This window comes from Spermophilus citellus (assembly GCF_964194105.1).
Source record: "Spermophilus citellus genome assembly, chromosome: 2".
Taxonomy (NCBI): domain Eukaryota; kingdom Metazoa; phylum Chordata; class Mammalia; order Rodentia; family Sciuridae; genus Spermophilus; species Spermophilus citellus.
In genome coordinates, this window is record NC_138183.1 from 119,778,906 (window position 1) to 119,806,128 (window position 27,223).

A 27,223-nucleotide genomic window follows, 5' to 3' on the forward strand; every position below is an offset into this window, starting at 1 on the left:
ACTGGTGCAAATCACTTTCATAGAAAGGGGTTGCCAAGATTCCAAAAAACTTCGAGTTTCCTGAAATCTCAGCACACATTTTTTTCACCCAATCTTGATGACACTTACAGTTAATGATCAGTACCCCAATGCCCCTTGGCTCACCAAATTTCATTCTTCTAGGTTAAACCGTTCGTTGGCAGTAACAGTTTTAATTTTTAGGTTTCACTCTGAGTTCTCATATATGGATACATGTTGTTGGAACTCTAAATCAAACACGGTTTGTGCTACCTCTTTGAAACTTGACACAATAAAGTAGTTCCAAGTTCTATCTCTATGGTTTGTTTCCAATTAATGTAGCCCTATCACAGACCGGCGCAAATCACTTTCATGGAAAGGGGTTGCCAAGCTTCCAAAAAGTACGAGTTTCCTTAAATCTCAGCACAAAATTTCACCCCATCTTGATGACACTTGCTGGTAATGATCAGTACCCCAATGCCACTTGGCTCACCAAATTTTATTCTTCTAGGTTAATCCGTTCGTTGGCAGTAACAGTTTTAATTTTTAGGTTTCACTCTGTTTTCTCCTATATGGATACATGTATTTGGAACTCTAAATCAAACACGGTTTGTGCTAGCTCTTTGAAACTTGACACAATAAAGTAGTTCCAAGTTCTATCTCTATGATTTGTTTCCTATTAATGTAGCCCTAAGCACAGACCGGCGCAAATCACTTTCATTGAAAGGGGTTGCCAAGCTTCCAAAAAGTACGAGTTTACTGAAATCTCAGCACACATTTTTTCACCCAATCTTGATGACACTTTCAGGTAATGATCAGTACCCCAATCCCACTTGGCTCACCAAATTTCGTTCTTCTTGGTTATACTGTTCTTTGGCAGTAACTGTTTTAATTTTTAGGTTTCACTCTGTTTTCTCCTATATGGATACATGTAGTTGGAACTCTAAATCAAACACGGTTTGTGCTAGCTCTTTGAAACTTGGCACAATAAAGTAGTTCCAAGTTCTATCTCTATGTGTTGTTTCCTATTGATGTAGCCCTAAGCAGAGACTGGCGCAAATCACTTTCATTGAAAGGGTTTGCCAAGCTTCCAAAAAACTATGAGTTTCCTGAAATCTCAGCACACATTTTTTCACCCAATCTTGATGACACTTACAAGTAATGATCAGTTCCCCAATGCCACTTGGCTCACCAAATTTCGTTCTTCTAGGTTAAACCGTTCGTTGGCAGTAACAGTTTTAATTTTTAGGTTTCACTCTGTTTTCCCCTATGTGGATACATGTAGTTGGAACTCTAAATCAAACACGGTTTGTGCAAGCTCTTTGAAACTTGACACAATAAAGTAGTTCCAAGTTCTATCTCTACGGTTTGTTTTCTATTGATGTAGCCCTAAGCACAGACCGGCGCAAATCACTTTCATGGAAAGGGGTGGCCAAGCTTCCAAAAAGTACGAGTTTCCTGAAATCTCAGCTCACATTTTTTCACCCAATCTTGATGACACTTACAGGTAATGATCAGTACCCCAATGCCACTTGGCTCACCAAATTTCGTCATTCTAGGTTAAACCGTTCGTTGGCAGTAACAGTTTTAATTTTTAGGTTTCACTCTGTTTTCTCCTATATGGATACATGTAGTTGGAATTCTAAATCAAACACGGTTTGTGCTAGCTCTTTGAAACTTGACACAATAAAGTAGTTCCAAGTTTTATCTCTATGTTTTGTTTCCTATTGATGTAGACCTAAGCAGAGACTGGCGCAAATCACTTTCATGGAAAGGGTTTGCCAAGCTTCCAAAAAACTACGAGTTTCCTGAAATCTCAGCACACATTTTTTCACCCAATCTTAATGGCACTTACAGGTAATGATCAGTACCCCAATGCCACTTGGCTCACCAAATTTCGTTATTCTAGGTTAAACCGTTCGTTGGCAGTAACAGTTTTAATTTTTAGGTTTCACTCTGTTTTCTCCTATATGGATACATGTAGTTGGAACTCTAAATCAAACACGGTTTGTGCTAGCTCTTTGAAACTTGACACAATAAAGTAGTTCCAAGTTCTATCTCTATGTTTTGTTTCCTATTGATGTAGCTCTAAGCAGAGACTGGCGCAAATCACTTAAATGAAAAGGGGTTTCTAAGCTTGCAAAAAACTTCGAGTTTCCTGAAATCTCAGCACACATTTTTTCCCCCAATCTTGATGACACTTACAGGTAATGATCAGTACCCAAATGCCACTTGGCTCAACAAATTTCGTTCTTCTATGTTAAACCGTTCGTTGGCAATAACAGTTTTAATTTTTAGGTTTCACTCTGTTTTCTCCTATATGGATACATGTAGTTGGAACTCTAAATCAAACACGGTTTGTGCTAGCTCTTTGAAACTTGACACAATAAAGTAGTTCCAAGTTCTATCTCTATGTGTTGCTTCCTATTGATGTAGCCCTAAGCAGAGACTGGCGCAAATCACTTTCATAGAAAGGGGTTGCCAAGATTCCAAAAAACTTCGAGTTTCCTGAAATCTCAGCACACATTTTTTTCACCCAATCTTGATGACACTTACAGGTAATGATCAGTACCCCAATGCCCCTTGGCTCACCAAATTTCGTTCTTCTAGGTTAAACCGTTCTTTGGCAGTAACAGTTTTAATTTTTAGGTTTCACTCTGAGTTCTCATATATGGATACATGTAGTTGGAACTCTAAATCAAACACGGTTTGTGCTACCTCTTTGAAACTTGACACAATAAAGTAGTTCCAAGTTCTATCTCTATGGTTTGTTTCCAATTAATGTAGCCCTATCACAGACCGGCGCAAATCACTTTCATGGAAAGGGGTTGCCAAGCTTCCAAAAAGTACGAGTTTCCTTAAATCTCAGCACAAAATTTCACCCCATCTTGATGACACTTGCTGGTAATGATCAGTACCCCAATGCCACTTGGCTCACCAAATTTTATTCTTCTAGGTTAAACCGTTCGTTGGCAGTAACAGTTTTAATTTTTAGGTTTCACTCTGTTTTCTCCTATATGGATAAATGTATTTGGAACTCTAAATCAAACACGGTTTGTGCTAGCTCTTTGAAACTTGACACAATAAAGTAGTTCCAAGTTCTATCTCTATGGTTTGTTTCCTATTGATGTAGACCTAAGCAGAGACTGGCGCAAATCACTTTAATGGAAAGGGGTTGCCAAGCTTCCAAAAAACTTCGAGTTTCCTGAAATCTCAGCACACATTTTTTCACCCAATCTTGATGACACTTTCAGGTAATGATCAGTACCGCAATGCCACTTGGCTCACCAAATTTCGTTCTTCTAGGTTAAACCGTTCGTTAGCAGTAACAGTTTTAATTTTTAGGTTTCACTCTGTTTTCTCCTATATGGATACATGTAGTTGGAACTCTAAATCAAACACGGTTTGTGCTAGCTCTTTGCAACTTGACACAATAAAGTAGTTCCAAGTTCTATCTCTATGGTTTGTTTCCTATTGATGTAGCCCTAAGCAGAGACTGGCGCAAATCACTTACATATAAAGGGGTTGCCAAGCTTCCAAAAAACTACGAGTTTCCTGAAATCTCAGCACATATTTTTTCACCCAATCTTGATGGCACTTACAAGTAATGATCAGTACCCCAATGCCACTTGGCTCACCAAATTTCGTTCTTCTAGGTTAAACCGTTCATTGGCAGTAACAGTTTTAATTTTTAGGTTTCACTCTGAGTTCTCCTATATGGATACATGTAGTTGGAACTCTAAAAAAACACGGTTTGTGCTACCTCTTTGAAACTTGACACAATAAAGTAGTTCCAAGTTCTATCTCTATGGTTTGTTTCCAATTAATGTAGCCCTAAGCACAGACCGGCGCAAATCACTTTCATGGAAAGGGGTTGCCAAGCTTCCAAAAAGTACGAGTTTCCTTAAATCTCAGCACAAAATTTCAACCCATCTTGATGACACTTGCAGGTAATGATCAGTACCCCAATGCCACTTGGCTCACCAAATTTTATTCTTCTAGGTTAAACCGTTCGTTGGCAGTAACAGTTTTAATTTTTAGGTTTCACTCTGTTTTCTCCTATATGGATACGTGTAGTTGGAACTCTAAATCAAACACGGTTTGTGCTAGCTCTTTGAAACTTGGCACAATAAAGTAGTTCCAAGTTCTATCTCTATGGTTTGTTTCCTATTGATGTAGACCTAAGCAGAGACTGGCGCAAATCACTTTAATGGAAAGGGGTTGCCAAGCTTCCAAAAAACTTCGAGTTTCCTGAAATCTCAGCACACATTTTTTCCCAAAATCTTGATGACACTTACAGGTAATGATCAGTACCGCAATGCCACTTGGCTCACCAAATTTTGTTCTTCTAGGTTAAACCGTTCGTTGGCAGTAACAGTTTTAATTTTTAGGTTTCACTCTGTTTTCTCCTATATGGATACATGTAGTTGGAACTCTAAATCAAACACGGTTTGTGCTAGCTCTTTGCAACTTGACACAATAAAGTAGTTCCAAGTTCTATCTCTATGGTTTGTTTCCTATTGATGTAGCCCTAAGCAGAGACCGGCGCAACTCACTTACATAGAAAGGGGTTGCCAAGCTTCCAAAAAACTACGAGTTTCCTGAAATCTCAGCACACATTTTTTCACCCAATCTTGATGGCACTTACAGGTAATGATCAGTACTCCAATGCCACTTGGCTAACCAAATTTCGTTCTTCTAGGTTAAACCGTTCGTTGGCAGTAACAGTTTTAATTTTTAGGTTTCACTCTGTTTTCTCCTATATGGATACATGTAGTTGGAACTCTAAATCAAACACGGTTTGTGCTAGCTCTTTGAAACTTGACACAATAAAGTAGTTCCAAGATCTATCTGTATGGTTTGTTTCCTATTAATGTAGCCCTAAGCACAGACCGGCGCAAATCACTTTCATGGAAAGGGTTGCCAAGCTTCCAAAAAGTACGAGTTTCCTGAAATCTCAGCACATATTTTTTCACCCAATCTTGATGACACTTTCAGGTATTGATCAGTACCACAATCCCACTTGGCTCACCAAATTTCGTTCTTCTAGGTTGTACTGTTCGTTGGTAGTAACTGTTTTAATTTTTAGGTTTCACTCTGTTTTCTCCTATATGGATACATGTTGTTGGAACTCTAAATCAAAAACGGTTTGTGCTAGCTCTTTGAAACTTGACACAATAAAGTAGTTCCAAGTTCTATCTCTATGGTTTGATTCCTATTGATGTAGCCCTAAGCACAAACCGGCGCAAATCACTTTCATGGAAAGGGGTTGCCAAGCTTCCAAAAACTACGAGTTTCCTGAAATCTCAGCACACATTTTTTCACCCAATCTTGATGACACTTTCAGGTAATGATCAGTACCCCAATCCCACTTGGCTCACCAAATTTCGTTCTTCTAGGTTATACTGTTCGTTGGCAGTAACTGTTTTAATTTTTAGGTTTCACACTGTTTTCTCCTATATGGATACATGTAGTTGGAACTCTAAATCAAACACGGTTTGTGCTAGCTCTTTGAAACTTGACACAATAAAGTAGTTCCAAGTTCTATCTCTATGGTTTGTTTCCTATTAATGTAGCCCTAAGCACAGACCGGCGCAAATCACTTTCATGGAAAGGGGTTGCCAAGCTTCCAAAAAGTACGAGTTTCCTTAAATCTCAGCACAAAATTTCACCCCATCTTGATGACACTTGCAGGTAATGATCAGTACCCCAATGTCACTTGGCTCACCAAATTTCATTCTTCCAGGTTAAACCGTTCGTTGGCAGTAACAGTTTTAATTTTTAGGTTTCACTCTGTTTTCTCCTATAAGGATAAATGTATTTGGAACTCTAAATCAAACACGGTTTGTGCTAGCTCTTTGAAACTTGACACAATAAAGTAGTTCCAAGTTCTATCTCTATGGTTTGTTTCTTATTGATGTAGCCCTAAGCAGAGACTGGCGCAAATCACTTTTATGGAAAGGGTTTGCCAAGCTTCCAAAAACCTACGAGTTTCCTGAAATCTCAGCACACATTTTTTCACCCCATCTTGATGGCACTTACAGGTAATGATAAGTACACCAATGCCACTTGGCTCACCAAATTTCGTTCTTCTAGGTTAAACCGTTCGTTGGCAGTAACAGTTTTAATTTTTAGGCATCACTCTGTTTTCTCCTATATGGATACATGTAGTTGGAACTCTAAATCAAACACGGTTTGTGCTAGCTCTTTGCAACTTGACACAATAAAGTAGTTCCAAGATCTATCTCTATGGTTTGTTTCCTATTGATGTAGACCTAAGCAGAGACTGGCGCAAATCACTTTAATGGAAAGGGGTTGCCAAGCTTCCAAAAATCTTCGAGTTTCCTGAAATCTCAGCACACATTTTTTCCCAAAATCTTGATGACACTTACAGGTAATGATCAGTACCGCAATGCCACTTGGCTCACCAAATTTTGTTCTTCTAGGTTAAACCGTTCGTTGGCAGTAACAGTTTTAATTTTTAGGTTTCACTCTGTTTTCTCCTATATGGATACATGTAGTTGGAACTCTAAATCAAACACGGTTTGTGCTAGCTCTTTGCAACTTGACACAATAAAGTAGTTCCAAGTTCTATCTCTATGGTTTGTTTCCTATTGATGTAGCCCTAAGCAGAGACGGGCGCAACTCACTTACATAGAAAGGGGTTGCCAAGCTTCCAAAAAACTACGAGTTTCCTGAAATCTCAGCACACATTTTTTCACCCAATCTTGATGGCACTTACAGGTAATGATCAGTACTCCAATGCCACTTGGCTAACCAAATTTCGTTCTTCTAGGTTAATCCGTTCGTTGGCAGTAACAGTTTTAATTTTTAGGTTTCACTCTGTTTTCTCCTATATGGATACATGTAGTTGGAACTCTAAATCAAACACGGTTTGTGCTAGCTCTTTGAAACTTGACACAATAAAGTAGTTCCAAGATCTATCTGTATGGTTTGTTTCCTATTAATGTAGCCCTAAGCACAGACCGGCGCAAATCACTTTCATGGAAAGGGTTGCCAAGCTTCCAAAAAGTACGAGTTTCCTGAAATCTCAGCACACATTTTTTCACCCAATCTTGATGACACTTTCAGGTATTGATCAGTACCACAATCCCACTTGGCTCACCAAATTTCGTTCTTCTAGGTTGTACTGTTCGTTGGTAGTAACTGTTTTAATTTTTAGGTTTCACTCTGTTTTCTCCTATATGGATACATGTTGTTGGAACTCTAAATCAAAAACGGTTTGTGCTAGCTCTTTGAAACTTGACACAATAAAGTAGTTCCAAGTTCTATCTCTATGGTTTGATTCCTATTGATGTAGCCCTAAGCACAGACCGGCGCAAATCACTTTCATGGAAAGGGGTTGCCAAGCTTCCAAAAACTACGAGTTTCCTGAAATCTCAGCACACATTTTTTCACCCAATCTTGATGACACTTTCAGGTAATGATCAGTACCCCAATCCCACTTGGCTCACCAAATTTCGTTCTTCTAGTTTATACTGTTCGTTGGCAGTAACTGTTTTAATTTTTAGGTTTCACACTGTTTTCTCCTATATGGATACATGTAGTTGGAACTCTAAATCAAACACGGTTTGTGCTAGCTCTTTGAAACTTGACACAATAAAGTAGTTCCAAGTTCTATCTCTATGGTTTGTTTCCTATTAATGTAGCCCTAAGCACAGACCGGCGCAAATCACTTTCATGGAAAGGGGTTGCCAAGCTTCCAAAAAGTACGAGTTTCCTTAAATCTCAGCACAAAATTTCACCCCATCTTGATGACACTTGCAGGTAATGATCAGTACCCCAATGTCACTTGGCTCACCAAATTTCATTCTTCCAGGTTAAACCGTTCGTTGGCAGTAACAGTTTTAATTTTTAGGTTTCACTCTGTTTTCTCCTATATGGATAAATGTATTTGGAACTCTAAATCAAACACGGTTTGTGCTAGCTCTTTGAAACTTGACACAATAAAGTAGTTCCAAGTTCTATCTCTATGGTTTGTTTCTTATTGATGTAGCCCTAAGCAGAGACTGGCGCAAATCACTTTTATGGAAAGGGTTTGCCAAGCTTCCAAAAACCTACGAGTTTCCTGAAATCTCAGCACACATTTTTTCACCCCATCTTGATGGCACTTACAGGTAATGATAAGTACATCAATGCCACTTGGCTCACCAAATTTCGTTCTTCTAGGTTAAACCGTTCGTTGGCAGTAACAGTTTTAATTTTTAGGCATCACTCTGTTTTCTCCTATATGGATACATGTAGTTGGAACTCTAAATCAAACACGGTTTGTGCTAGCTCTTTGCAACTTGACACAATAAAGTAGTTCCAAGATCTATCTCTATGGTTTGTTTCCTATTGATGTAGACCTAAGCAGAGACTGGCGCAAATCACTTTAATGGAAAGGGGTTGCCAAGCTTCCAAAAAACTTCGAGTTTCCTGAAATCTCAGCACACATTTTTTCCCAAAATCTTGATGACACTTACAGGTAATGATCAGTACCGCAATGCCACTTGGCTCACCAAATTTTGTTCTAGGTTAAACCGTTCGTTGGCAGTAACAGTTTTAATTTTTAGGTTACACTCTGTTTTCTCCTATATGGATACATGTAGTTGGAACTCTAAATCAAACACGGTTTGTGCTAGCTCTTTGCAACTTGACACAATAAAGTAGTTCCAAGTTCTATCTCTATGGTTTGTTTCCTATTGATGTAGCCCTAAGCAGAGACGGGCGCAACTCACTTACATAGAAAGGGGTTGCCAAGCTTCCAAAAAACTACGAGTTTCCTGAAATCTCAGCACACATTTTTTCACCCAATCTTGATGGCACTTACAGGTAATGATCAGTACTCCAATGCCACTTGGCTAACCAAATTTCGTTCTTCTAGGTTAATCCGTTCGTTGGCAGTAACAGTTTTAATTTTTAGGTTTCATTCCGTTTTCTCCTATATGGATACATGTAGTTGGAACTCTAAATCAAACACGGTTTGTGCTAGCTCTTTGAAACTTGACACAATAAAGTAGTTCCAAGTTCTATCTCTATGGTTTGTTCCGTATTGATGTAGCCCAAAGCAGAGACTGGTGCAAATCACTTTCATAGAAAGGGGTTGCCAAGATTCCAAAAAACTTCAAGATTCCTGAAATCTCAGCACACATTTTTTTCACCCAATCTTGATGACACTTACAGGTAATGATCAGTACCCCAATGCCCCTTGGCTCACCAAATTTCATTCTTCTAGGTTAAACCGTTCGTTGGCAGTAACAGTTTTAATTTTTAGGTTTCACTCTGAGTTCTCATATATGGATACATGTTGTTGGAACTCTAAATCAAACACGGTTTGTGCTACCTCTTTGAAACTTGACACAATAAAGTAGTTCCAAGTTCTATCTCTATGGTTTGTTTCCAATTAATGTAGCCCTATCACAGACCGGCGCAAATCACTTTCATGGAAAGGGGTTGCCAAGCTTCCAAAAAGTACGAGTTTCCTTAAATCTCAGCACAAAATTTCACCCCATCTTGATGACACTTGCTGGTAATGATCAGTACCCCAATGCCACTTGGCTCACCAAATTTTATTCTTCTAGGTTAATCCGTTCGTTGGCAGTAACAGTTTTAATTTTTAGGTTTCACTCTGTTTTCTCCTATATGGATACATGTATTTGGAACTCTAAATCAAACACGGTTTGTGCTAGCTCTTTGAAACTTGACACAATAAAGTAGTTCCAAGTTCTATCTCTACGGTTTGTTTTCTATTGATGTAGCCCTAAGCACAGACCGGCGCAAATCACTTTCATGGAAAGGGGTGGCCAAGCTTCCAAAAAGTACGAGTTTCCTGAAATCTCAGCTCACATTTTTTCACCCAATCTTGATGACACTTTCAGGTAATGATCAGTACCCCAATCCCACTTGGCTCACCAAATTTCGTTCTTCTTGGTTATACTGTTCTTTGGCAGTAACTGTTTTAATTTTTAGGTTTCACTCTGTTTTCTCCTATATGGATACATGTAGTTGGAACTCTAAATCAAACACGGTTTGTGCTAGCTCTTTGAAACTTGGCACAATAAAGTAGTTCCAAGTTCTATCTCTATGTGTTGTTTCCTATTGATGTAGCCCTAAGCAGAGACTGGCGCAAATCACTTTCATTGAAAGGGTTTGCCAAGCTTCCAAAAAACTATGAGTTTCCTGAAATCTCAGCACACATTTTTTCACCCAATCTTGATGACACTTACAAGTAATGATCAGTTCCCCAATGCCACTTGGCTCACCAAATTTCGTTCTTCTAGGTTAAACCGTTCGTTGGCAGTAACAGTTTTAATTTTTAGGTTTCACTCTGTTTTCCCCTATGTGGATACATGTAGTTGGAACTCTAAATCAAACACGGTTTGTGCAAGCTCTTTGAAACTTGACACAATAAAGTAGTTCCAAGTTCTATCTCTACGGTTTGTTTTCTATTGATGTAGCCCTAAGCACAGACCGGAGCAAATCACTTTCATGGAAAGGGGTGGCCAAGCTTCCAAAAAGTACGAGTTTCCTGAAATCTCAGCTCACATTTTTTCACCCAATCTTGATGACACTTACAGGTAATGATCAGTACCCCAATGCCACTTGGCTCACCAAATTTCGTCATTCTAGGTTAAACCGTTCGTTGGCAGTAACAGTTTTAATTTTTAGGTTTCACTCTGTTTTCTCCTATATGGATACATGTAGTTGGAATTCTAAATCAAACACGGTTTGTGCTAGCTCTTTGAAACTTGACACAATAAAGTAGTTCCAAGTTTTATCTCTATGTTTTGTTTCCTATTGATGTAGACCTAAGCAGAGACTGGCGCAAATCACTTTCATGGAAAGGGTTTGCCAAGCTTCCAAAAAACTACGAGTTTCCTGAAATCTCAGCACACATTTTTTCACCCAATCTTAATGGCACTTACAGGTAATGATCAGTACCCCAATGCCACTTGGCTCACCAAATTTCGTTATTCTAGGTTAAACCGTTCGTTGGCAGTAACAGTTTTAATTTTTAGGTTTCACTCTGTTTTCTCCTATATGGATACATGTAGTTGGAACTCTAAATCAAACACGGTTTGTGCTAGCTCTTTGAAACTTGACACAATAAAGTAGTTCCAAGTTCTATCTCTATGTTTTGTTTCCTATTGATGTAGCTCTAAGCAGAGACTGGCGCAAATCACTTAAATGAAAAGGGGTTTCTAAGCTTGCAAAAAACTTCGAGTTTCCTGAAATCTCAGCACACATTTTTTCCCCCAATCTTGATGACACTTACAGGTAATGATCAGTACCCAAATGCCACTTGGCTCAACAAATTTCGTTCTTCTATGTTAAACCGTTCGTTGGCAATAACAGTTTTAATTTTTAGGTTTCACTCTGTTTTCTCCTATATGGATACATGTAGTTGGAACTCTAAATCAAACACGGTTTGTGCTAGCTCTTTGAAACTTGACACAATAAAGTAGTTCCAAGTTCTATCTCTATGTGTTGCTTCCTATTGATGTAGCCCTAAGCAGAGACTGGCGCAAATCACTTTCATAGAAAGGGGTTGCCAAGATTCCAAAAAACTTCGAGTTTCCTGAAATCTCAGCACACATTTTTTTCACCCAATCTTGATGACACTTACAGGTAATGATCAGTACCCCAATGCCCCTTGGCTCACCAAATTTCGTTCTTCTAGGTTAAACCGTTCTTTGGCAGTAACAGTTTTAATTTTTAGGTTTCACTCTGAGTTCTCATATATGGATACATGTAGTTGGAACTCTAAATCAAACACGGTTTGTGCTACCTCTTTGAAACTTGACACAATAAAGTAGTTCCAAGTTCTATCTCTATGGTTTGTTTCCAATTAATGTAGCCCTATCACAGACCGGCGCAAATCACTTTCATGGAAAGGGGTTGCCAAGCTTCCAAAAAGTACGAGTTTCCTTAAATCTCAGCACAAAATTTCACCCCATCTTGATGACACTTGCTGGTAATGATCAGTACCCCAATGCCACTTGGCTCACCAAATTTTATTCTTCTAGGTTAAACCGTTCGTTGGCAGTAACAGTTTTAATTTTTAGGTTTCACTCTGTTTTCTCCTATATGGATACATGTAGTTGGAACTCTAAATCAAACACGGTTTGTGCTAGCTCTTTGAAACTTGACACAATAAAGTAGTTCCAAGTTCTATCTCTATGGTTTGTTCCGTATTGATGTAGCCCAAAGCAGAGACTGGTGCAAATCACTTTCATAGAAAGGGGTTGCCAAGATTCCAAAAAACTTCGAGTTTCCTGAAATCTCAGCACACATTTTTTTCACCCAATCTTGATGACACTTACAGGTAATGATCAGTACCCCAATGCCCCTTGGCTCACCAAATTTCATTCTTCTAGGTTAAACCGTTCGTTGGCAGTAACAGTTTTAATTTTTAGGTTTCACTCTGAGTTCTCATATATGGATACATGTTGTTGGAACTCTAAATCAAACACGGTTTGTGCTACCTCTTTGAAACTTGACACAATAAAGTAGTTCCAAGTTCTATCTCTATGGTTTGTTTCCAATTAATGTAGCCCTATCACAGACCGGCGCAAATCACTTTCATGGAAAGGGGTTGCCAAGCTTCCAAAAAGTACGAGTTTCCTTAAATCTCAGCACAAAATTTCACCCCATCTTGATGACACTTGCTGGTAATGATCAGTACCCCAATGCCACTTGGCTCACCAAATTTTATTCTTCTAGGTTAATCCGTTCGTTGGCAGTAACAGTTTTAATTTTTAGGTTTCACTCTGTTTTCTCCTATATGGATACATGTATTTGGAACTCTAAATCAAACACGGTTTGTGCTAGCTCTTTGAAACTTGACACAATAAAGTAGTTCCAAGTTCTATCTCTATGATTTGTTTCCTATTAATGTAGCCCTAAGCACAGACCGGCGCAAATCACTTTCATTGAAAGGGGTTGCCAAGCTTCCAAAAAGTACGAGTTTACTGAAATCTCAGCACACATTTTTTCACCCAATCTTGATGACACTTTCAGGTAATGATCAGTACCCCAATCCCACTTGGCTCACCAAATTTCGTTCTTCTTGGTTATACTGTTCTTTGGCAGTAACTGTTTTAATTTTTAGGTTTCACTCTGTTTTCTCCTATATGGATACATGTAGTTGGAACTCTAAATCAAACACGGTTTGTGCTAGCTCTTTGAAACTTGGCACAATAAAGTAGTTCCAAGTTCTATCTCTATGTGTTGTTTCCTATTGATGTAGCCCTAAGCAGAGACTGGCGCAAATCACTTTCATTGAAAGGGTTTGCCAAGCTTCCAAAAAACTATGAGTTTCCTGAAATCTCAGCACACATTTTTTCACCCAATCTTGATGACACTTACAAGTAATGATCAGTTCCCCAATGCCACTTGGCTCACCAAATTTCGTTCTTCTAGGTTAAACCGTTCGTTGGCAGTAACAGTTTTAATTTTTAGGTTTCACTCTGTTTTCCCCTATGTGGATACATGTAGTTGGAACTCTAAATCAAACACGGTTTGTGCAAGCTCTTTGAAACTTGACACAATAAAGTAGTTCCAAGTTCTATCTCTACGGTTTGTTTTCTATTGATGTAGCCCTAAGCACAGACCGGCGCAAATCACTTTCATGGAAAGGGGTGGCCAAGCTTCCAAAAAGTACGAGTTTCCTGAAATCTCAGCTCACATTTTTTCACCCAATCTTGATGACACTTACAGGTAATGATCAGTACCCCAATGCCACTTGGCTCACCAAATTTCGTCATTCTAGGTTAAACCGTTCGTTGGCAGTAACAGTTTTAATTTTTAGGTTTCACTCTGTTTTCTCCTATATGGATACATGTAGTTGGAATTCTAAATCAAACACGGTTTGTGCTAGCTCTTTGAAACTTGACACAATAAAGTAGTTCCAAGTTTTATCTCTATGTTTTGTTTCCTATTGATGTAGACCTAAGCAGAGACTGGCGCAAATCACTTTCATGGAAAGGGTTTGCCAAGCTTCCAAAAAACTACGAGTTTCCTGAAATCTCAGCACACATTTTTTCACCCAATCTTAATGGCACTTACAGGTAATGATCAGTACCCCAATGCCACTTGGCTCACCAAATTTCGTTATTCTAGGTTAAACCGTTCGTTGGCAGTAACAGTTTTAATTTTTAGGTTTCACTCTGTTTTCTCCTATATGGATACATGTAGTTGGAACTCTAAATCAAACACGGTTTGTGCTAGCTCTTTGAAACTTGACACAATAAAGTAGTTCCAAGTTCTATCTCTATGTTTTGTTTCCTATTGATGTAGCTCTAAGCAGAGACTGGCGCAAATCACTTAAATGAAAAGGGGTTTCTAAGCTTGCAAAAAACTTCGAGTTTCCTGAAATCTCAGCACACATTTTTTCCCCCAATCTTGATGACACTTACAGGTAATGATCAGTACCCAAATGCCACTTGGCTCAACAAATTTCGTTCTTCTATGTTAAACCGTTCGTTGGCAATAACAGTTTTAATTTTTAGGTTTCACTCTGTTTTCTCCTATATGGATACATGTAGTTGGAACTCTAAATCAAACACGGTTTGTGCTAGCTCTTTGAAACTTGACACAATAAAGTAGTTCCAAGTTCTATCTCTATGTGTTGCTTCCTATTGATGTAGCCCTAAGCAGAGACTGGCGCAAATCACTTTCATAGAAAGGGGTTGCCAAGATTCCAAAAAACTTCGAGTTTCCTGAAATCTCAGCACACATTTTTTTCACCCAATCTTGATGACACTTACAGGTAATGATCAGTACCCCAATGCCCCTTGGCTCACCAAATTTCGTTCTTCTAGGTTAAACCGTTCTTTGGCAGTAACAGTTTTAATTTTTAGGTTTCACTCTGAGTTCTCATATATGGATACATGTAGTTGGAACTCTAAATCAAACACGGTTTGTGCTACCTCTTTGAAACTTGACACAATAAAGTAGTTCCAAGTTCTATCTCTATGGTTTGTTTCCAATTAATGTAGCCCTATCACAGACCGGCGCAAATCACTTTCATGGAAAGGGGTTGCCAAGCTTCCAAAAAGTACGAGTTTCCTTAAATCTCAGCACAAAATTTCACCCCATCTTGATGACACTTGCTGGTAATGATCAGTACCCCAATGCCACTTGGCTCACCAAATTTTATTCTTCTAGGTTAAACCGTTCGTTGGCAGTAACAGTTTTAATTTTTAGGTTTCACTCTGTTTTCTCCTATATGGATACATGTAGTTGGAACTCTAAATCAAACACGGTTTGTGCTAGCTCTTTGAAACTTGACACAATAAAGTAGTTCCAAGTTTTATCTCTATGTTTTGTTTCCTATTGATGTAGACCTAAGCAGAGACTGGCGCAAATCACTTTCATGGAAAGGGTTTGCCAAGCTTCCAAAAAACTACGAGTTTCCTGAAATCTCAGCACACATTTTTTCACCCAATCTTAATGGCACTTACAGGTAATGATCAGTACCCCAATGCCACTTGGCTCACCAAATTTCGTTATTCTAGATTAAACCGTTCGTTGGCAGTAACAGTTTTAATTTTTAGGTTTCACTCTGTTTTCTCCTATATGGATACATGTAGTTGGAACTCTAAATCAAACACGGTTTGTGCTAGCTCTTTGAAACTTGACACAATAAAGTAGTTCCAAGTTCTATCTCTATGTTTTGTTTCCTATTGATGTAGACCTAAGCAGAGACTGGCGCAAATCACTTTCATGGAAAGGGTTTGCCAAGCTTCCAAAAAACTACGAGTTTCCTGAAATCTCAGCACACATTTTTTCACCCAATCTTAATGGCACTTACAGGTAATGATCAGTACCCCAATGCCACTTGGCTCACCAAATTTCGTTATTCTAGGTTAAACCGTTCGTTGGCAGTAACAGTTTTAATTTTTAGGTTTCACTCTGTTTTCTCCTATATGGATACATGTAGTTGGAACTCTAAATCAAACACGGTTTGTGCTAGCTCTTTGAAACTTGACACAATAAAGTAGTTCCAAGTTCTATCTCTATGTTTTGTTTCCTATTGATGTAGCTCTAAGCAGAGACTGGCGCAAATCACTTAAATGAAAAGGGGTTTCTAAGCTTGCAAAAAACTTCGAGTTTCCTGAAATCTCAGCACACATTTTTTCCCCCAATCTTGATGACACTTACAGGTAATGATCAGTACCCAAATGCCACTTGGCTCAACAAATTTCGTTCTTCTAGGTTAAACCGTTCGTTGGCAATAACAGTTTTAATTTTTAGGTTTCACTCTGTTTTCTCCTATATGGATACATGTAGTTGGAACTCTAAATCAAACACGGTTTGTGCTAGCTCTTTGAAACTTGACACAATAAAGTAGTTCCAAGTTCTATCTCTATGTGTTGCTTCCTATTGATGTAGCCCTAAGCAGAGACTGGCACAAATCACTTTAATAGAAAGGGGTTGCCAAGATTCCAAAAAACTTCGAGTTTCCTGAAATCTCAGCACACATTTTTTTCACCCAATCTTGATGACACTTACAGGTAATGATCAGTACCCCAATGCCCCTTGGCTCACCAAATTTCGTTCTTCTAGGTTAAACCGTTCGTTGGCAGTAACAGTTTTAATTTTTAGGTTTCACTCTGAGTTCTCATATATGGATACATGTAGTTGGAACTCTAAATCAAACACGGTTTGTGCTACCTCTTTGAAACTTGACACAATAAAGTAGTTCCAAGTTCTATCTCTATGGTTTGTTTCCAATTAATGTAGCCCTATCACAGACCGGCGCAAATCACTTTCATGGAAAGGGGTTGCCAAGCTTCCAAAAAGTACGAGTTTCCTTAAATCTCAGCACAAAATTTCACCCCATCTTGATGACACTTGCTGGTAATGATCAGTACCCCAATGCCACTTGGCTCACCAAATTTTATTCTTCTAGGTTAAACCGTTGGTTGGCAGTAACAGTTTTAATTTTTAGGTTTCACTCTGTTTTCTCCTATATGGATAAATGTATTTGGAACTCTAAATCAAACACGGTTTGTGCTAGCTCTTTGAAACTTGACACAATAAAGTAGTTCCAAGTTCTATCTCTATGGTTTGTTTCCTATTGATGTAGACCTAAGCAGAGACTGGCGCAAATCACTTTAATGGAAAGGGGTTGCCAAGCTTCCAAAAAACTTCGAGTTTCCTGAAATCTCAGCACACATTTTTTCACCCAATCTTGATGACACTTTCAGGTAATGATCAGTACCGCAATGCCACTTGGCTCACCAAATTTCGTTCTTCTAGGTTAAACCGTTCGATAGCAGTAACAGTTTTAATTTTTAGGTTTCACTCTGTTTTCTCCTATATGGATACATGTAGTTGGAACTCTAAATCAAACACGGTTTGTGCTAGCTCTTTGCAACTTGACACAATAAAGTAGTTCCAAGTTCTATCTCTATGGTTTGTTTCCTATTGATGTAGCCCTAAGCAGAGACTGGCGCAAATCACTTACATATAAAGGGGTTGCCAAGCTTCCAAAAAACTACGAGTTTCCTGAAATCTCAGCACATATTTTTTCACCCAATCTTGATGGCACTTACAAGTAATGATCAGTACCCCAATGCCACTTGGCTCACCAAATTTCGTTCTTCTAGGTTAAACCGTTCATTGGCAGTAACAGTTTTAATTTTTAGGTTTCACTCTGAGTTCTCCTATATGGATACATGTAGTTGGAACTCTAAATCAAACACGGTTTGTGCTACCTCTTTGAAACTTGACACAATAAAGTAGTTCCAAGTTCTATCTCTATGGTTTGTTTCCAATTAATGTAGCCCTAAGCACAGACCGGCGCAAATCACTTTCATGGAAAGGGGTTGCCAAGCTTCCAAAAAACTACGAGTTTCCTGAAATCTCAGCACAAAATTTCAACCCATCTTGATGACACTTGCAGGTAATGATCAGTACCCCAATGCCACTTGGCTCACCAAATTTTATTCTTCTAGGTTAAACCGTTCGTTGGCAGTAACAGTTTTAATTTTTAGGTTTCACTCTGTTTTCTCCTATATGGATACGTGTAGTTGGAACTCTAAATCAAACACGGTTTGTGCTAGCTCTTTGAAACTTGGCACAATAAAGTAGTTCCAAGTTCTATCTCTATGGTTTGTTTCCTATTGATGTAGACCTAAGCAGAGACTGGCGCAAATCACTTTAATGGAAAGGGGTTGCCAAGCTTCCAAAAAACTTCGAGTTTCCTGAAATCTCAGCACACATTTTTTCCCAAAATCTTGATGACACTTACAGGTAATGATCAGTACCGCAATGCCACTTGGCTCACCAAATTTTGTTCTTCTAGGTTAAACCGTTCGTTGGCAGTAACAGTTTTAATTTTTAGGTTTCACTCTGTTTTCTCCTATATGGATACATGTAGTTGGAACTCTAAATCAAACACGGTTTGTGCTAGCTCTTTGCAACTTGACACAATAAAGTAGTTCCAAGTTCTATCTCTATGGTTTGTTTCCTATTGATGTAGCCCTAAGCAGAGACCGGCGCAACTCACTTACATAGAAAGGGGTTGCCAAGCTTCCAAAAAACTACGAGTTTCCTGAAATCTCAGCACACATTTTTTCACCCAATCTTGATGGCACTTACAGGTAATGATCAGTACTCCAATGCCACTTGGCTAACCAAATTTCGTTCTTCTAGGTTAAACCGTTCGTTGGCAGTAACAGTTTTAATTTTTAGGTTTCACTCTGTTTTCTCCTATATGGATACATGTAGTTGGAACTCTAAATCAAACACGGTTTGTGCTAGCTCTTTGAAACTTGACACAATAAAGTAGTTCCAAGATCTATCTGTATGGTTTGTTTCCTATTAATGTAGCCCTAAGCACAGACCGGCGCAAATCACTTTCATGGAAAGGGTTGCCAAGCTTCCAAAAAGTACGAGTTTCCTGAAATCTCAGCACATATTTTTTCACCCAATCTTGATGACACTTTCAGGTATTGATCAGTACCACAATCCCACTTGGCTCACCAAATTTCGTTCTTCTAGGTTGTACTGTTCGTTGGTAGTAACTGTTTTAATTTTTAGGTTTCACTCTGTTTTCTCCTATATGGATACATGTTGTTGGAACTCTAAATCAAAAACGGTTTGTGCTAGCTCTTTGAAACTTGACACAATAAAGTAGTTCCAAGTTCTATCTCTATGGTTTGATTCCTATTGATGTAGCCCTAAGCACAAACCGGCGCAAATCACTTTCATGGAAAGGGGTTGCCAAGCTTCCAAAAACTACGAGTTTCCTGAAATCTCAGCACACATTTTTTCACCCAATCTTGATGACACTTTCAGGTAATGATCAGTACCCCAATCCCACTTGGCTCACCAAATTTCGTTCTTCTAGGTTATACTGTTCGTTGGCAGTAACTGTTTTAATTTTTAGGTTTCACACTGTTTTCTCCTATATGGATACATGTAGTTGGAACTCTAAATCAAACACGGTTTGTGCTAGCTCTTTGAAACTTGACACAATAAAGTAGTTCCAAGTTCTATCTCTATGGTTTGTTTCCTATTAATGTAGCCCTAAGCACAGACCGGCGCAAATCACTTTCATGGAAAGGGGTTGCCAAGCTTCCAAAAAGTACGAGTTTCCTTAAATCTCAGCACAAAATTTCACCCCATCTTGATGACACTTGCAGGTAATGATCAGTACCCCAATGTCACTTGGCTCACCAAATTTCATTCTTCCAGGTTAAACCGTTCGTTGGCAGTAACAGTTTTAATTTTTAGGTTTCACTCTGTTTTCTCCTATAAGGATAAATGTATTTGGAACTCTAAATCAAACACGGTTTGTGCTAGCTCTTTGAAACTTGACACAATAAAGTAGTTCCAAGTTCTATCTCTATGGTTTGTTTCTTATTGATGTAGCCCTAAGCAGAGACTGGCGCAAATCACTTTTATGGAAAGGGTTTGCCAAGCTTCCAAAAACCTACGAGTTTCCTGAAATCTCAGCACACATTTTTTCACCCCATCTTGATGGCACTTACAGGTAATGATAAGTACACCAATGCCACTTGGCTCACCAAATTTCGTTCTTCTAGGTTAAACCGTTCGTTGGCAGTAACAGTTTTAATTTTTAGGCATCACTCTGTTTTCTCCTATATGGATACATGTAGTTGGAACTCTAAATCAAACACGGTTTGTGCTAGCTCTTTGCAACTTGACACAATAAAGTAGTTCCAAGATCTATCTCTATGGTTTGTTTCCTATTGATGTAGACCTAAGCAGAGACTGGCGCAAATCACTTTAATGGAAAGGGGTTGCCAAGCTTCCAAAAATCTTCGAGTTTCCTGAAATCTCAGCACACATTTTTTCCCAAAATCTTGATGACACTTACAGGTAATGATCAGTACCGCAATGCCACTTGGCTCACCAAATTTTGTTCTTCTAGGTTAAACCGTTCGTTGGCAGTAACAGTTTTAATTTTTAGGTTTCACTCTGTTTTCTCCTATATGGATACATGTAGTTGGAACTCTAAATCAAACACGGTTTGTGCTAGCTCTTTGCAACTTGACACAATAAAGTAGTTCCAAGTTCTATCTCTATGGTTTGTTTCCTATTGATGTAGCCCTAAGCAGAGACGGGCGCAACTCACTTACATAGAAAGGGGTTGCCAAGCTTCCAAAAAACTACGAGTTTCCTGAAATCTCAGCACACATTTTTTCACCCAATCTTGATGGCACTTACAGGTAATGATCAGTACTCCAATGCCACTTGGCTAACCAAATTTCGTTCTTCTAGGTTAATCCGTTCGTTGGCAGTAACAGTTTTAATTTTTAGGTTTCACTCTGTTTTCTCCTATATGGATACATGTAGTTGGAACTCTAAATCAAACACGGTTTGTGCTAGCTCTTTGAAACTTGACACAATAAAGTAGTTCCAAGATCTATCTGTATGGTTTGTTTCCTATTAATGTAGCCCTAAGCACAGACCGGCGCAAATCACTTTCATGGAAAGGGTTGCCAAGCTTCCAAAAAGTACGAGTTTCCTTAAATCTCAGCACAAAATTTCACCCCATCTTGATGACACTTGCAGGTAATGATCAGTACCCCAATGCCACTTGGCTCACCAAATTTTATTCTTCTAGGTTAAACCGTTCGTTGGCAGTAACAGTTTTAATTTTTAGGTTTCACTCTGTTTTCTCCTATATGGATAAATGTATTTGGAACTCTAAATCAAACACGGTTTGTGCTAGCTCTTTGAAACTTGACACAATAAAGTAGTTCCAAGTTCTATCTCTATGTTTTGTTTCCTATTGATGTAGCTCTAAGCAGAGACTGGCGCAAATCACTTAAATGAAAAGGGGTTTCTACGCTTGCAAAAAACTTCGAGTTTCCTGAAATCTCAGCACACATTTTTTCCCCCAATCTTGATGACACTTACAGGTAATGATCAGTACCCCAATCCGACTTGGCTCACCAAATTTCGTTCTTCTAGGTTAAACCGTTCGTTGGCAGTAACAGTTTTAATTTTTAGGTTTCACTCTGTTTTCTCCTATATGGATACATGTCATTGGAACTCTAAATCAAACACGGTTTGTGCTAGCTCTTTGAAACTTGACTCGATAAAGTAGTTCTAAGTTCTATCTCTATGGTTGTTTCCTATTGATGTAGCCCTAAGCAGAGACTGGCGCAAATCACTTTCATGGAAAGGGATTGCCAAGCTTCCAAAAAACTACGAGTTTCCTGAAATCTCAGCACACATTTTTTCACCCAATCTTGATGGCACTTACAGGAAATGATCAGTACCCCAATGCCACTTGGCTCACCAAATTTCGTTCTTCTAGGTTAAACCATTCGTTGGCAGTAACAGTTTTAATTTTTAGGTTTCACTTTTTTTTTTCCTATATGGATACATGTAGTTGGAACTCTAAATCAAACACGGTTTGTGCTAGCTCTTTGAAACTTGACACAATAAAGTAGTTCCAAGTTCTATCTCTATGGTTTGTTTCCTATTGATTTAGCCCTAAGCAGAGACTGGCGCAAATCACTTTCATGGAAAGGGGTTGCCAAGCTTCCAAAAAGTACGTGTTTCCTTAAATCTCAGCACAAAATTTCACCCCATCTTGATGACACTTGCAGGTTATGATCAGTACCCCAATGCCACTTGGCTCACCAAATTTTATTCTTCTAGGTTAAACCGTTCGTTGGCAGTAACAGTTTTAATTTTTAGGTTTCACTCTGTTTTCTCCTATATGGATAAATGTATTTGGAACTCTAAATCAAACACGGTTTTTGCTAGCTCTTTTAAACTTGACACAATAAAGTAGTTCCAAGTTCTATCTCTATGGTTTGTTTCCTATTGAAGTAGACCTAAGCAGAGACTGGCGCAAATCACTTTAATGGAAAGGGGTTGCCAAGCTTCCAAAAAACTTCGAGTTTCCTTAAATTTCAGCACATATTTTTTCCCAAAATCTTGATGACACTTACAGGTAATGATCAGTACCGCAATGCCACTTGGCTCACCAAATTTTGTTCTTCTAGGTTAAACCGTTCGTTGGCAGTAACAGTTTTAATTTTTAGGTTTCACTCTGTTTTCTCCTATATGGATACATGTAGTTGGAACTCTAAATCAAACACGGTTTGTGCTAGCTCTTTGCAACTTGACACAATAAAGTAGTTCCAAGTTCTATCTCTATGGTTTGTTTCCTATTGATGTAGCCCTAAGCAGAGACCGGCGCAACTCACTTACATAGAAAGGGGTTGCCAAGCTTCCAAAAAACTACGAGTTTCCTGAAATCTCAGCACACATTTTTTCACCCAATCTTGATGGCACTTACAGGTAATGATCAGTACTCCAATGCCACTTGGCTAACCAAATTTCGTTCTTCTAGGTTAAACCGTTCGTTGGCAGTAACAGTTTTAATTTTTAGGTTTCACTCTGTTTTCTCCTATATGGATACATGTAGTTGGAACTCTAAATCAAACACGGTTTGTGCTAGCACTTTGAAACTTGACACAATAAAGTAGTTCCAAGATCTATCTGTATGGTTTGTTTCCTATTAATGTAGCCCTAAGCACAGACCGGCGCAAATCACTTTCATGGAAAGGGTTGCCAAGCTTCCAAAAAGTACGAGTTTCCTGAAATCTCAGCACACATTTTTTCACCCAATCTTGATGACACTTTCAGGTATTGATCAGTACCACAATCCCACTTGGCTCACCAAATTTCGTTCTTCTAGGTTGTACTGTTCGTTGGTAGTAACTGTTTTAATTTTTAGGTTTCACTCTGTTTTCTCCTATATGGATACATGTTGTTGGAACTCTAAATCAAAAACGGTTTGTGCTAGCTCTTTGAAACTTGACACAATAAAGTAGTTCCAAGTTCTATCTCTATGGTTTGATTCCTATTGATGTAGCCCTAAGCACAGACCGGCGCAAATCACTTTCATGGAAAGGGGTGTCCAAGCTTCCAAAAACTACGAGTTTCCTGAAATCTCAGCACACATTTTTTCACCCAATCTTGATGACACTTTCAGGTAATGATCAGTACCCCAATCCCACTTGGCTCACCAAATTTCGTTCTTCTAGGTTATACTGTTCATTGGCAGTAACTGTTTTAATTTTTAGGTTTCACACTGTTTTCTCCTATATGGATACATGTAGTTGGAACTCTAAATCAAACACGGTTTGTGCTAGCTCTTTGAAACTTGACACAATAAAGTAGTTCCAAGTTCTATCTCTATGGTTTGTTTCCTATTAATGTAGCCCTAAGCACAGACTGGCACAAATCACTTTCATGGAAAGGGGTTGCCAAGCTTCCAAAAAACTTCGAGGTTCCTGAAATCTCAGCACACATTTTTCACCCAATCTTGATGACACTTTCAGGTAATGATCAGTACCCCAATGCCACTTGGCTCACCAAATTTCGTTCTTCTAAGTTAAACCGTTCGTTGGCAGTAACAGTTTTAATTTTTAGGTTTCACTCTGTTTTCTCCTATATGGATACATGTCGTTGGAACTCTAAATCAAACAAGGTTTGTGCTAGCTCTTTGAAACTTGACACAATAAAGTAGTTCCAAGTTCTATCTCTACCGTTTGTTTCCTATTAATGTAGCCCTAAGCACAGACCGGCGCAAATCACTTTCATGGAAAGGGGTCGCCAAGCTTCCAAAAAGTACGAGTTTCCTTAAATCTCAGCACAAAATTTCACCCCATCTTGATGACACTTGCAGGTAATGATCAGTACCCCAATGCCACTTGGCTCACCAAATTTTATTCTTCTAGGTTAAACCGTTCGTTGGCAGTAACAGTTTAAATTTTTAGGTTTCACTCTGTTTTCTCCTATATGGATAAATGTATTTGGAACTCTAAATCAAACACGGTTTGTGCTAGCTCTTTGAAACTTGACACAATAAAGTAGTTCCAAGTTCTATCTCTGTGGTTTGTTTCCTATTGATGTAGACCTAAGCAGAGACTGGCGCAAATCACTTTAATGGAAAGGGGTTGCCAAGCTTCCAAAAAGTACGAGTTTCCTGAAATCTCAGCACACATTTTTTCTCCCAATCTTGATGACACTTTCAGGTAATGATCAGTACCCCAATCCGACTTGGCTCACCAAATTTCGTTCTTCTAGGTTAAACCATTCGTTGGCAGTAACAGTTTTAATTTTTAGGTTTCACTCTGTTTTCTCCTATATGGATACATGTAGTTGGAACTCTAAATCAAACACGGTTTGTGCTAGCTCTTTGAAACTTGACAAAATAAAGTAGTTCCAAGTTCTATCTCTGTGGTTTGTTTCCTATTGATGTAGCCCTAAGCAGGGACTGGCGCAAATCACTTTCATGGAAAGGGTTTGCCAAGCTTCCAAAAAATTACGAGTTTCCTGAAATCTCAGCACACATTTTTTCACCAAATCTTGATGACACTTACAGGTAATGATCAGTACCCCAATGCCACTTGGCTCACCAAATTTCGTTCTTCTAGGTTAAACCGTTCGTTGGCAGTAACAGTTTTAATTTTTAGGTTTCACTCTGTGTTCTCCTATATGGATACATGTAGTTGGAACTCTAAGTCAAACACGGTTTGTGCTAGCTCTTTGAAACTTGACACAATAAAGTAGTTCCAAGTTCTATCTCTATGGTTTGTTTCCTATTAATGTAGCCCTAAGCACAGACAGGCGCAAATCACTTTCATGGAAAGGGGTTGCCAAGCTTCCAAAAAACTACGAGTTTCCTGAAATCTCATCACACATTTTTTCACCCAATCTTGATGGCACTTACAGGTAATGATAAGTACCCCAATGCCACTTGGCTCACCAAATTTCGTTCTTCTAGGTTAAACCGTTCGTTGGCAGTAACAGTTTTAAATTTTAGGTTTCACTCTGTGTTCTCCTATATGGATACATGTCGTTGGAACTCTAAATCAAACAAGGTTTGTGCTAGCTCTTTGAAACTTGACACAAAAGAGTAGTTCCAAGTTCTATCTATATGGTTTGTTTCCTATTGATGTAGCCCTAAGCAGAGAATGGCACAAATCCCTTTCATGGAAAGGGGTTGCCAAGCTTCCAAAACAGTACGAGTTTCCTGAAATCTCAGCACACATTTTTTCACCAAATCTTGATGACACTTACAGGTAATGATCAGTACCCCAATGCCACTTGGCTCACCAAATTTCGTTCTTCTAGGTTAAACCGTTCGTTGGCAGTAACAGTTTTAATTTTTAGGTTTCACTCTGTTTTCTCCTATATGGATACATGTATTTGGAACTCTAAATCAAACACGGTTTGTGCTAGCTCTTTGAAACATGACAGGATAAAGTAGTTCCAAGTTCTATCTCTATGTTTTGTTTCCTATTGATGTAGCCCTAAGCAGAGACTGGCATAAATCACTTTAATTGAAAGGGGTTGCCAAGCTTCCAAAAAACTACGAGTTTCCTGAAATCTCAGCACACATTTTTTCACCCAACCTTGATGACACTTACAGGTAATGATCAGTTCCCCAATACCACTTGGCTCACCAAATTTCGTTCTTCTATGTTAAACCGTTCGTTGGCAGTAACAGTTTTAATTTTTATGTTTCACTGTTTTCTCCTATAAGGATACATGTAGTTGGAACTCTAAATCAAACACGGTTTGTGCTAGCTCTTTGAAACTTGACACGATAAAGTAGTTCCAAGTTCTATCTCTATGGTTTGTTTCCTATTAATGTAGCCCTAAGCACAGACCAGCGCAAATCACTTTCATAGAAAGGGGTTGCCAAGCTTCCAAAAAGTACGAGTTTCCTTAAATCTCAGCACAAATTTTTTCACCCAATCTTGATGACACTTACAGGTAATGATCAGTTCCCCAATACCACTTGGCTCACCAAATTTCGTTCTTCTAGGTTAAACCGTTCGTTGGCAGTAACAGTTTTAATTTTTAGGTTTCACTCTGTTTTCTCCTATATGGATACATGTAGTTGGAACTCTAAATCAAACACGGTTTGTGCTAGCACTTTGAAACTTGACACAATAAAGTAGTTCCAAGATCTATCTGTATGGTTTGTTTCCTATTAATGTAGCCCTAAGCACAGACCGGCGCAAATCACTTTCATGGAAAGGGTTGCCAAGCTTCCAAAAAGTACGAGTTTCCTGAAATCTCAGCACACATTTTTTCACCCAATCTTGATGACACTTTCAGGTATTGATCAGTACCACAATCCCACTTGGCTCACCAAATTTCGTTCTTCTAGGTTGTACTGTTCGTTGGTAGTAACTGTTTTAATTTTTAGGTTTCACTCTGTTTTATCCTATATGGATACATGTTGTTGGAACTCTAAATCAAAAACGGTTTGTGCTAGCTCTTTGAAACTTGACACAATAAAGTAGTTCCAAGTTCTATCTCTATGGTTTGATTCCTATTGATGTAGCCCTAAGCACAGACTGGCGCAAATCACTTTCATGGAAAGGGGTTGCCAAGCTTCCAAAAACTACGAGTTTCCTGAAATCTCAGCACACATTTTTTCACCCAATCTTGATGACACTTTCAGGTAATGATCAGTACCCCAATCCCACTTGGCTCACCAAATTTCGTTCTTCTAGGTTATACTGTTCATTGGCAGTAACTGTTTTAATTTTTAGGTTTCACACTGTTTTCTCCTATATGGATACATGTAGTTGGAACTCTAAATCAAACACGGTTTGTGCTAGCTCTTTGAAACTTGACACAATAAAGTAGTTCCAAGTTCTATCTCTATGGTTTGTTTCCTATTAATGTAGCCCTAAGCACA